The 10,000-nt window shown below is 34.2% G+C and overlaps 1 long non-coding RNA gene across 1 annotated transcript in view; it reads left to right on the top strand.

Annotated features, from left to right (window-relative positions):
* Positions 1–10,000, top strand: part of LOC148898742 (uncharacterized) — an 87,179-nt gene that overhangs the window by 59,187 nt on the left and 17,992 nt on the right. Inside the window, exon 4 of the long non-coding RNA XR_016114629.1 lies at positions 7,339–7,729. This is a non-coding gene — a long non-coding RNA (uncharacterized LOC148898742). The remainder of the gene's footprint in view (positions 1–7,338; positions 7,730–10,000) is intronic.

Here is a 10,000-nt window from a genome sequence, read left to right as displayed (position 1 = left end):
CGATCTCCCCATGCCAGCTTCAATTTATTTCAAACATTCATGTCATGCAAGCTATCTTTTTTTTTTAACCATTTCAAACATTCATAGTTTTTCCCACTTGCGCATTTCCATCCCAAATTTCACTCCCAAAGGCACATTCTTACAAAATAGTTCCTTTTCACACATCCATATTGACATTTGAAATTGAAATTCAAAATGTTCAACTTGGGCCAATTTACCTTGGGATTGATTCTCAAACTTCTAGAAACCAACCAACCAGCTTGACAGCCAACCAGCCGAACATCCAACTAAGCAACCAACTAACTAACTATCCAACTCACTAACAACCAACTAAACAGTTAATAAACATAGCGACATAATGACCTCAATAATCAAGTAGCTGACCTTGTTAGCGAAGTAACCAAAAAACTAGCTAGCTAACAAACTACACAATTAACCAGTTAACTAGAAAACCCACTAACAGACGAGCTAAATAAATAAATAAATAACCAAATAACTAGCTACAAAATAAGCTATCTAATCAACCAACTGACCTAGTTAGCTAACGAACCAACAAACTAGCTAGCTAACAAACTAGATAATTAACTAGCTAACCCACTAACAGACGAGCCAACTAAATAAATACATAACCATCTAACTAACCAAAGTATAAACCTAGCTACCTAACTTCCTATTTAACCAATCCACTAACCTAGTTAGTTAGACAAGTAATCAACTAGCGTGCCAACAAGCTAGCTAATTAACTACTACTAACTAACTAACCAACTAACAGAAAAGCCAGACAACTAACAAGAAACTAATCCAATTAATAGACCTAATTATCTAACTGCCCAGTTAACCAACTAACTGACCTAGTTAGCTAACTAACAAACTAACCAGATTTTTAATTGACCAGCTAATTAACTACTGAAGTAACCAACTAACTAACTAACTGACTGACTGACTAATCAAACTATCAACCCAGCTAGATAACTACCCGGCTAATGAACTAACTGGCCTAGTCAGCTAAGTACCAACCAACTAACTAACCATTTAGCTACTTAACTACTTAACTAACTAACCAACTAACAGATGATTAACTAACTAACAACATGGTAACCAATTAATAGACCTAGCTACCGAACCACCTAATTAATTAACTGACATAGCTAACTAACCAACGAGCTAGCTAAGTGACTGGCTAATTAACTACATAACTAAACAACCAACTAACAGGTGAGCCAATTAAATATCTCACTAACTAACTAACCAGTTAATAAACCACCCCCTTTCAAATTGCTGCTGTGGACTGCAAATTTCCCCATTGTGGGACGAATAAAGGTTTTCTGATTATGATGCCTAACTATCTAGCTAATAAATTGACCTAGTTAGCTAAATAACCAACTAACTTCCTAGCTAGCCAACTAGATAATAAGCTAATGAACTACTTAACTAACTAACCAACAGACAAGCCAACTAAATAACTAACTAACTAACTAAATAAAACCCCCGGTTGAGTCTGTTCCATTGGTTGAGTTCCATCTTGTATTGAGCCACTGTAAATTATTATGTTTACATTTGTGGTTAAAAAAATGGTTACACGAAAATAATCCTACCTTTAAAAAACGAAAGGCTGCGGTAGTCAAATTAAAAATGCGTTTGCAGGAAAAAAATTATTTGCCCATGAAAACAAAAGGCTTGTCTTCAGCTGCGTAAATAAATCTACCCGTTGGCAACATTTGAGCAGATTTCCTTGACTGGTTGAGGCACTGAGTTGTATTCCTCTCCAATGTTGTTTGTGTAGAAACGTGTGGCACGATTTAAAATCCGTGACGACAACACGGTGAATGACTCTTTGTTGTTCCAAAAGTTAACAAAGTGACTCTGACACCTTTCCTCTTCCCCACTTGTCTTTCTTGCAAGGATGTCGTGCTAAACGGCTTTCCTATCGTAGGGTAAATTGCCTATCAATTAGCTAGCTAGCTATCTATAGCTATCTATTAGATATCTGGCTATCTATTAGCTATCTAACTGGCAATTAGCTTGCTGGCTTGCTTTCTATCTATTTGACTTATTGCGGATTAATTGAACGCTGGCGCGTGTGGCTGCCGCTGCTCACCCACTGAAAAGCGTATCCTGTGAGACTGTAAAGTGACCTTGAGAGTTTTGAAAGAAGCTTAAATGAAATGTATTATTATTATTATTATTATTATTATTATTATTATTATTATTATTATTATTATTATTATTATTATTATTATTATTATATCCGACTGCCTCACTTTTATTTGATTTTATTAAGTTCTGAAAATGACCAAATAATTGCATTTATTTCTTTAATTTTATACTTTTTACTTTGACTTTTTTATTTATTTATTTTATTTTATTGTATTGTATTTCATTTTATTTTTATTTTAGTTTTTTATTTATTTATTGATTCTTTTTAATTTCTTTTTTAAATTGTTTTAAATTTATGTATTTATTTTTATTTTATTTTATTTTTTTTAATTTTAAATTTTAATTTTAAATGTTAAATTTTAACATTTTACATTTTTACATTTTTAAATTTTAAATTTTAAATTTTAAATTTTAAATTTTAAATTTAATTTGTAAAGTGACCTTGAGAATTTTAAACGGCACTTCTAAATGAAATAATAATAATAATAATAATAATAATAATAATAATAATAATAATAATAATCCATTTCATTTAGAAGTGCCGTTTAAAATTCTCAAGGTCACTTTACAAATTAAATTTTAAATTTTAAATTTTAAATTTTAAATTTTAAATTTTAAATTTTAAATTTTAAATTTTAAATTTAATTTGTAAAGTGACCTTGAGAATTTTAAACGGCACTTCTAAATGAAATGGATTATTATTATTATTATTATTATTATTATTATTATTATTATTATTATTATTATTATTATTATTATTATTATTATTATTACATGCCAAAAACCGAGCCTCTTCTGAGGCACCACTCGATATTTGCGCCTCACAAGGGCCGAGGCCTCGGCGGTTGCTGGAGCGAGCTATTTCCAGTCAAGTGGATCATAAACGCGGTGTTCATGATCACTTCCGACACATTAAGATGAGATAGATCTCATAAAATGAATTTCCCAGCCAGACACGCCAAAGGATCACAATGATGAAATTTAATAACATTAATATCGCTTATATCAGATACAGTGCAAATAGCGCCATTGATGTGAGCATTCTGACTCCAGGGAGCTGGTGGGGCGCCCCGGTTTGATTCAATTAAATCTTGCAATATTAGTTAGGGCCTGCTGTTAAAATGACCGCTGTGAGAACGATCCCTCTGTGTCCACTTGTCTTTCAGGCTCCCATTAAAAGACAACCGACACCTCCGGACAAGTTGTGTCCATAATTTGTAAAATCACTTCTACTGAGAGCATTTTACAAAGATTCCACCGCATGTAGCTTTCAGGAAGTCTTGTTTTCGAGTTGGTGACGATTCCTGACGTGACGTCACGGAGGGAACACCCCTGACCGAGAAAGCGACACGCAATGCATTTTGGGTGCTTTGTTTGGTCTGAAAACTTTGTGTTGATCCGTGTTGATGGCGAAATTAGAAAGAAAACACATAAATAACGCAATGGTGAATCGTTGTGTGTTGCACCGAGACTACTATTTGACACAAATTCCCAGCAGACAAATCAGCCCATTTCCAATGGAGCTTGGGCGCCATCTTGTGCATTTTCCGGGCGCTACATTGGAGTCCAGATGCTCCAAAATGATACGGAAGGACTTCTTTAATGGATTGCAAACATTGATGCTTTCCTCTTCAGAACTATTTGAATCATATTCATAACTGGATGAGTAACAAGAAAGCATCTTCTCCGAATCTGAAGCCATTGTTTTGATTCTAGACCAAGGCAAGACGTCCTAGTGTGACGTCACGAACAAGGGGGCGGGACCTTCTGAAACTGGCCATTTCCGGTTTCATTTTGAAGTAGTTTTGGGACACTTTAACTCATTTTTATTGGTGTTTTGCATTTGACTAAAAATATCAGCCTGCGTGTTTTGGGTATTTTAGATGCTATAAAAGTTGTTTCTGATGTCAGTTAGGAAACAAAAAAATGGTGTCGGTTGTCCTTTAATTGGTTCCCAGAAAGTGGAACGACTGAGCAGAATTCACTTCCAGCAATGCTAATTTCCTCTTTTTTTCTCTTAAATTTCCCATCATCCATCCGCAAAATAGTTTCTCGTTTTTGACGGACTGATGGACGAACGGCCGCCTCCTCTCCCTTTTGTGCCATATCCTTTAAAGGACAACCGACGTCACTTTTTTGTTTTTTAACTGACATCAGAAAAACGTTTGATAGCATCTAAAATACCCAAAACACGCAGTATGATATTTTTAGTCAAATGCAAAACACCAATCAAAATGACTTAAAGTGTCCATAATCTGCAAAAAAAAAAAAGCTGCGAATTGGGCATTTTCAGAAAGTCCCGCCCCCACTTCGTGACGTCACGCCAAGACGTCTTGCATTGCTGAAGAATCAAAACTATGGCTTCAGATTCGGAGAAGATGCTGTCTTGTTACTCATCCAGTTATGAATATGATTCAAATAGTTCCGAAGAGGAAAGCATACATGTTTGCAATCAATTAAAGAATTTATTCCATGCCATTTTGAGGCAACATTGGGGGAAAATGTATCACCCAAAAAGAGGCACAAAATGGCGACAAAGCTCCATGTAAGGAATTAACCAGCCCGTTTCCACAGGCTGATAAATTCCTTACATGGAGCTTGGTCGCCCTCTTCTGGCTCTTTGGTGCAACACAAGGTTTTCAGACCAAACAAGCATTGACGTGATGGAAAGCTACAATGTGTCCTTTTTTCGGTCAGGGGCGGTCCTTCGGTGACGTCACGTACGGACTCGTCACCAACTCAAAAACAAGACTCAGCGCGAGTCTTAAAACATAAACTATAGCTATATGCGGTGGAATCTTATTAAAATACGCTCAGTAGAAGTAATTTGAAGCCATTTTACAAATGATGGACACAACTTGTCCGTAGACGTCGGTTGTCCTTTAAATATGCACAAGTCGATGCGGATGGAGAGTGAATTGCGTATTCTCCCTCCCGCCTTCCAAGGTGATCGACAGTCAAGGCCGCTCAGTACGATGTTGTCGTTTCTTTCGTTAGCTTCCACACAACTCCCGCAATCATTCTCCCATCCGCTGGGGGTCAATTTACAGGTGACGATCAGATGAATGAGAGGAATTTATGTGCGGGCATGCCTGCGGTATTTGGAGGTTGGAAAAATAAAATAAAAATAGAAAAAAGGGCCAGATGTGCTTGGTCGCTCGTGAATGCCTTTGTTTACGTTTGAATATTGTCTCGCCCACACCTCATTTCGCCTTCCGTCTCAACATTGCAGCGTCTTTGTTTTCATGTCGAGTCTGGAAAACAAATTAAGAGGAAAAAAAAAAACAAAGAAAACAAAAAAGGGGCTTCAAACACACTCCCGGCTTGGATTGTCTTGATAACGCGGTTGTCAAACGAACAGCGATAAGAAGCGTAACTGCGCCTTTCAATCATTCTTATGTGCATGACGGCACGCGCTAACATGCATTTAAAGGCTTTTATGGCTTTTCTTTGGGAAATGAAAAGGAAATGGGGGAGCATCCGCTTCAGGAATGAGTGATTGAAGTTCATCCATCAAATGGCTTGGTTCCGCGAGGATGTCAAAAAGTTGAAGAGGAGAATCACCAAAAAAAGATGACGTCTGCGTCTCACTGCTATGCTATGCTATGGTTTTTTTTTTTGCGCTGAATTGAATGTTGACGTTGTCCTAAAACTCAATATTTTGTGCCTTACACACACTTTCTGGTAACCAATTAATTTTTTTTGGGGGGGGGGTCATGTTTGTACAAATTTATTTAGCTATCTATTAGCTGTCTATTAGCTAGATAGCTTTCTATCTGAGTTACTTCCGGGTTGAGTGAAGGCCTAGCTAGCTGTCTGTTAGGTATCTATTAGCTAGCTATCTTGCTATCCGAGTTACTTAACTATCTATTAGCTGTCTGCTAGCTAGCTATCTTTCTATCCGAGTTACTTAGCTATCTATTAGCTGTCTATTAGCTAGCTAGCTTTCTATCTGAGTTACTTCCGGGTTGAGTGAAGGCCTAGCTAGCTGTCTGTTAGGTATCTATTAGCTAGCTATCTTGCTATCCGAGTTACTTAGCTATCTATTAGCTGTCTATTAGCTAGCTAACTTTCTATCTGAGTTACTTCCGGGTTGAGTGAAGGCCTAGCTAGCTATCTGTTAGCTATATGTTAGCTAGCTATCTTTCCATCCGAGTTACTTAGCTATTTATTAGCTGTCTTTTAGCTAGCTAGTGTTCTATCTGAGTTACTTCCGGGTTGAGTGAAGGCCTAGCTAGCTGTCTGTTAGGTATCTATTAGCTAGCTATCTTGCTATCCGAGTTACTTAGCTATCTATTAGCTGTCTATTAGCTAGCTAACTTTCTATCTGAGTTACTTCCGGGTTGAGTGAAGGCCGAGCTAGCTGTCTGTTAGCTCTATATTAGCTAGCTATCTTTCTATCTGAGTTACTTCGCTATCTATTTGCTGTCTATTAGCTAGCTAGTGTTCTATCTGAGTTACTTCCGGGTTGAGTTAAGGTCTAGCTAGCTGTCTGTTATCTATCTATTAGCTAGCTTTCTATCTATTTGAGTTACTTTTGGGTTGAGTGAACGCTGGTGCATGTGGCTGCCGCTGCTCACCCACAGAAAAACTTATCCTGTGACTGTAAGGTGACCTTGAGAGTTTTGAAAGGTGCTTAGAAAAAATGTATTATTATTATTATTATTATTATTATTATTATTATTATTATTATTATTATATTTATAATTTTATGTTATTTATTGTATTCTATTTATAATTGTATTTTATTTATTATTGTATCTATGCTTGTCTGTGACTGTAAAGTGTCCTTGAGAGCTTTGAAAGGCGCTTGAAATAAAATGTATTATTATTATTATTATTATTATTATTATTATTATTATTATTATTATTATTATTATTGTTATTATTATTATAGCCACAAAGGGACACAAGTCTTCTTGTGCCGGTCCCAAGCCCGGATAAATACAGAGGGTTGTGTCAGGAAGGGCATCTGACGTAAAAGCTTTGCCAAAACAAACATGCGGATCAAACCTCTCAAGATGGACGACACTGATTTGCTGTGGTGACCCCTTGAAGGGAAAAGAAGAAGATTATTATTATTATTATTATTATTATTATTATTATTATTATTATTATAACTAATGTTGAAAAGTGACTTTACTGCGCCTGCACTTCACATTTTTTAGTTCATTTTCAGAGACCACGTCCAAACTGGATGATCGGCAGACCTCTTCGATCAAGAAAATCACCTCCATGCCACCTGTCTGACAAATTAAAGTCACCCAGAGGATCTCCAAAAAGCTCCAAAGAAATTCACGAACAAAACTAGACGTCATGTAATTTAACATCGATCAGTGTGGAAAGGCTTGCAAAGTCATCCCAAGAAGCTTTTGGACTCCAGTGAATTGTGGCGAGAAAGATTATCCATCCGTCACAAATTGTGAAACAGTGGCAGTGCGGTGAACTTCCCTCTGGAGTGGCCGGCCCGCAGAAATGACTCCAAGTGCACGGCCATGATTCATCCGGAAGGTCCTGAAGGGACACCAGGATGACATCTCAAGAACTGCTCGCCTCCCTTACCTCACTTCAGGTCAGTATTCATGACTCCCCGATGAGAAAGAGACTGGACACAAATACATAACAACAAACAAAAACAACAAACAAATAAATAAATAAATAAACCAATCAATCAGTAAGTAAATAAATAAATAAATACATGAACCACTCAATCAGTAAATAAATAAATAAACCAATCAATCAGTAAATAAATAAATAAATAAATAAATAAATAGACCGATCAATCAGTAAATAAATAAATACATAAATAAATAAACCAATCAATCAGTAAATAAATAAATACATGAACCACTCAATCAGTAAATATATAAATAAATAAATAGAAATAAATAAATACCAAGATGAATAGATTGACAAGTACACGAATACACGAATAAATACATAAATACATAACTACATGAATAAATAAATAAATTAATAAAGACATAAATAAACAAATAAATACACAAATGAATAAGTACAGAAACGAATTAATAAACAAATAAATACATCGATCAATAAATACATACATAAATTAATTAATTAATCAATAAATGAATACATGGTTACATGGATAAATAAATACATACATAAATAAATAGCTAAATAAATTAATAAATTACAGAATAAATATATAAATAGGTCTCAATAAGTAAATGGATTAATAAATAAATAGGTCCAAATAAATAAATGGATACATGGATAAATAAATGGATAAATAAATAAATATGTGGATGGATAAATAAATAAATGAAAGAATAAACACATAAATGGATACTTTGATAAATAAATAGATTAATGAATAAATAAATAAATAAATACATAAATAAAGGAATAAATAAATAAATAGGTCTAAATTTTAAATAAATAAATACATAAATATGTGGATGGATAAATAAATAAATACATAAATAAATAAAAGAATAAACACATAAATGGATACTTTGATAAATAAATAGATAAATAAATAAATAAATAGATAGGTCTAAATTTCAAATAAATAAATAAATAAATAAATAAATAAATGACTAAATTTGTCCCAAAGCAAAAAAAAAAACAAAAATACAAAATAAACCACCACTGAAGACCAAAAAGGAGCATAAAGGCTTGTTTACTTTTGCAAAACACATCTGAATAATTCCCGACACTTTAGGCGGGAGAATGCGCCATGAATTGATAAGACAAACGTTGGCCTGTTAAGAACATGTGCATCTCGTCACGTCTAATATAAATGTAAGGCAGCATTTCAGAAATAAACAAATACAAATTTCAGGCAGTCTGATGATCTGGGGCTGCTTTGTTTCTTTAGAACCTGGATGGCTTGCCGTCATATATGAAACCAGGAATTCTGCTCTTTGGCATCAGTTCATGACCCAAAGTCGAAGCCCATTTGGCTTCCACGGCAGGTCACCGATCCAAAATGCTAGTTTCAAAGTTATCAAAGTCAAAGTCCAATCGTGAATCTGATTGAAACGATGCGGCATAACCATAAAAAGACCAGCTGTGCTCCAAAGCCCTCCCCGTCCGTGTTAACTACATTCTGGAAGGGAGAACGAGCCAAAAATATCTTCACAGAGATATAAAAGACTCATTTCCTGTCAAATATTTGATTTGAGTGACTGTGATTGGCGAAAAAAAATGATATTTGGGGTGTGGGGGAGGGGCAAGTAGCGATATGTTTTCATGTATGTTTTCGGTGAATAAATAAATAAATAAATAAATATATACATAAAAAGAAATAAATGCCAAGATGAATAGATTGACAAGTACACGAATACACAAATAAATAAATAAATAAATGAACCGCTCAATCAATCAATAAATCAATCAATCAGTCAATCAATAAATAAATAAATACCAAGATGAATAGATTGACAAGTACACGAATACACGAATAAATAAATGAACCGCTCAATCAATCAATCAATCAATCAATCAATCAATCAATCAATAAATAAATATATAAAAAGAAATAAATACCAAGATGAATAGATTGACAAGTACACGAATACACAAATAAATAAATAAATAAATGAACCGCTCAATCAATCAATCAATCAATCAATAAATAAATAAATAAATACCAAGATGAATAGATTGACAAGTACACGAATACACGAATAAATAAATAAATAAATAAATGAACCGCTCAATCAATCAATCAATCAATCAATCAATAAATAAATAAATAAATAAATACCAAGATGAATAGATTGACAAGTACACGAATACACGAATGAATGAATGAATGAATGAATGAATGAATAAATAAATAAATAAATAAACAAACAAATAAATAAATAAA

The sequence above is a fragment of the Hippocampus bargibanti genome, linkage group LG04 (assembly GCF_051943395.1).
Source record: "Hippocampus bargibanti isolate YZ-2025 linkage group LG04, ASM5194339v1, whole genome shotgun sequence".
In the NCBI taxonomy this organism is placed as follows: domain Eukaryota; kingdom Metazoa; phylum Chordata; class Actinopteri; order Syngnathiformes; family Syngnathidae; genus Hippocampus; species Hippocampus bargibanti.
Note: the sequence above shows the minus strand (reverse complement) of the source record. Positions and strands in the feature narration are given on the sequence as shown.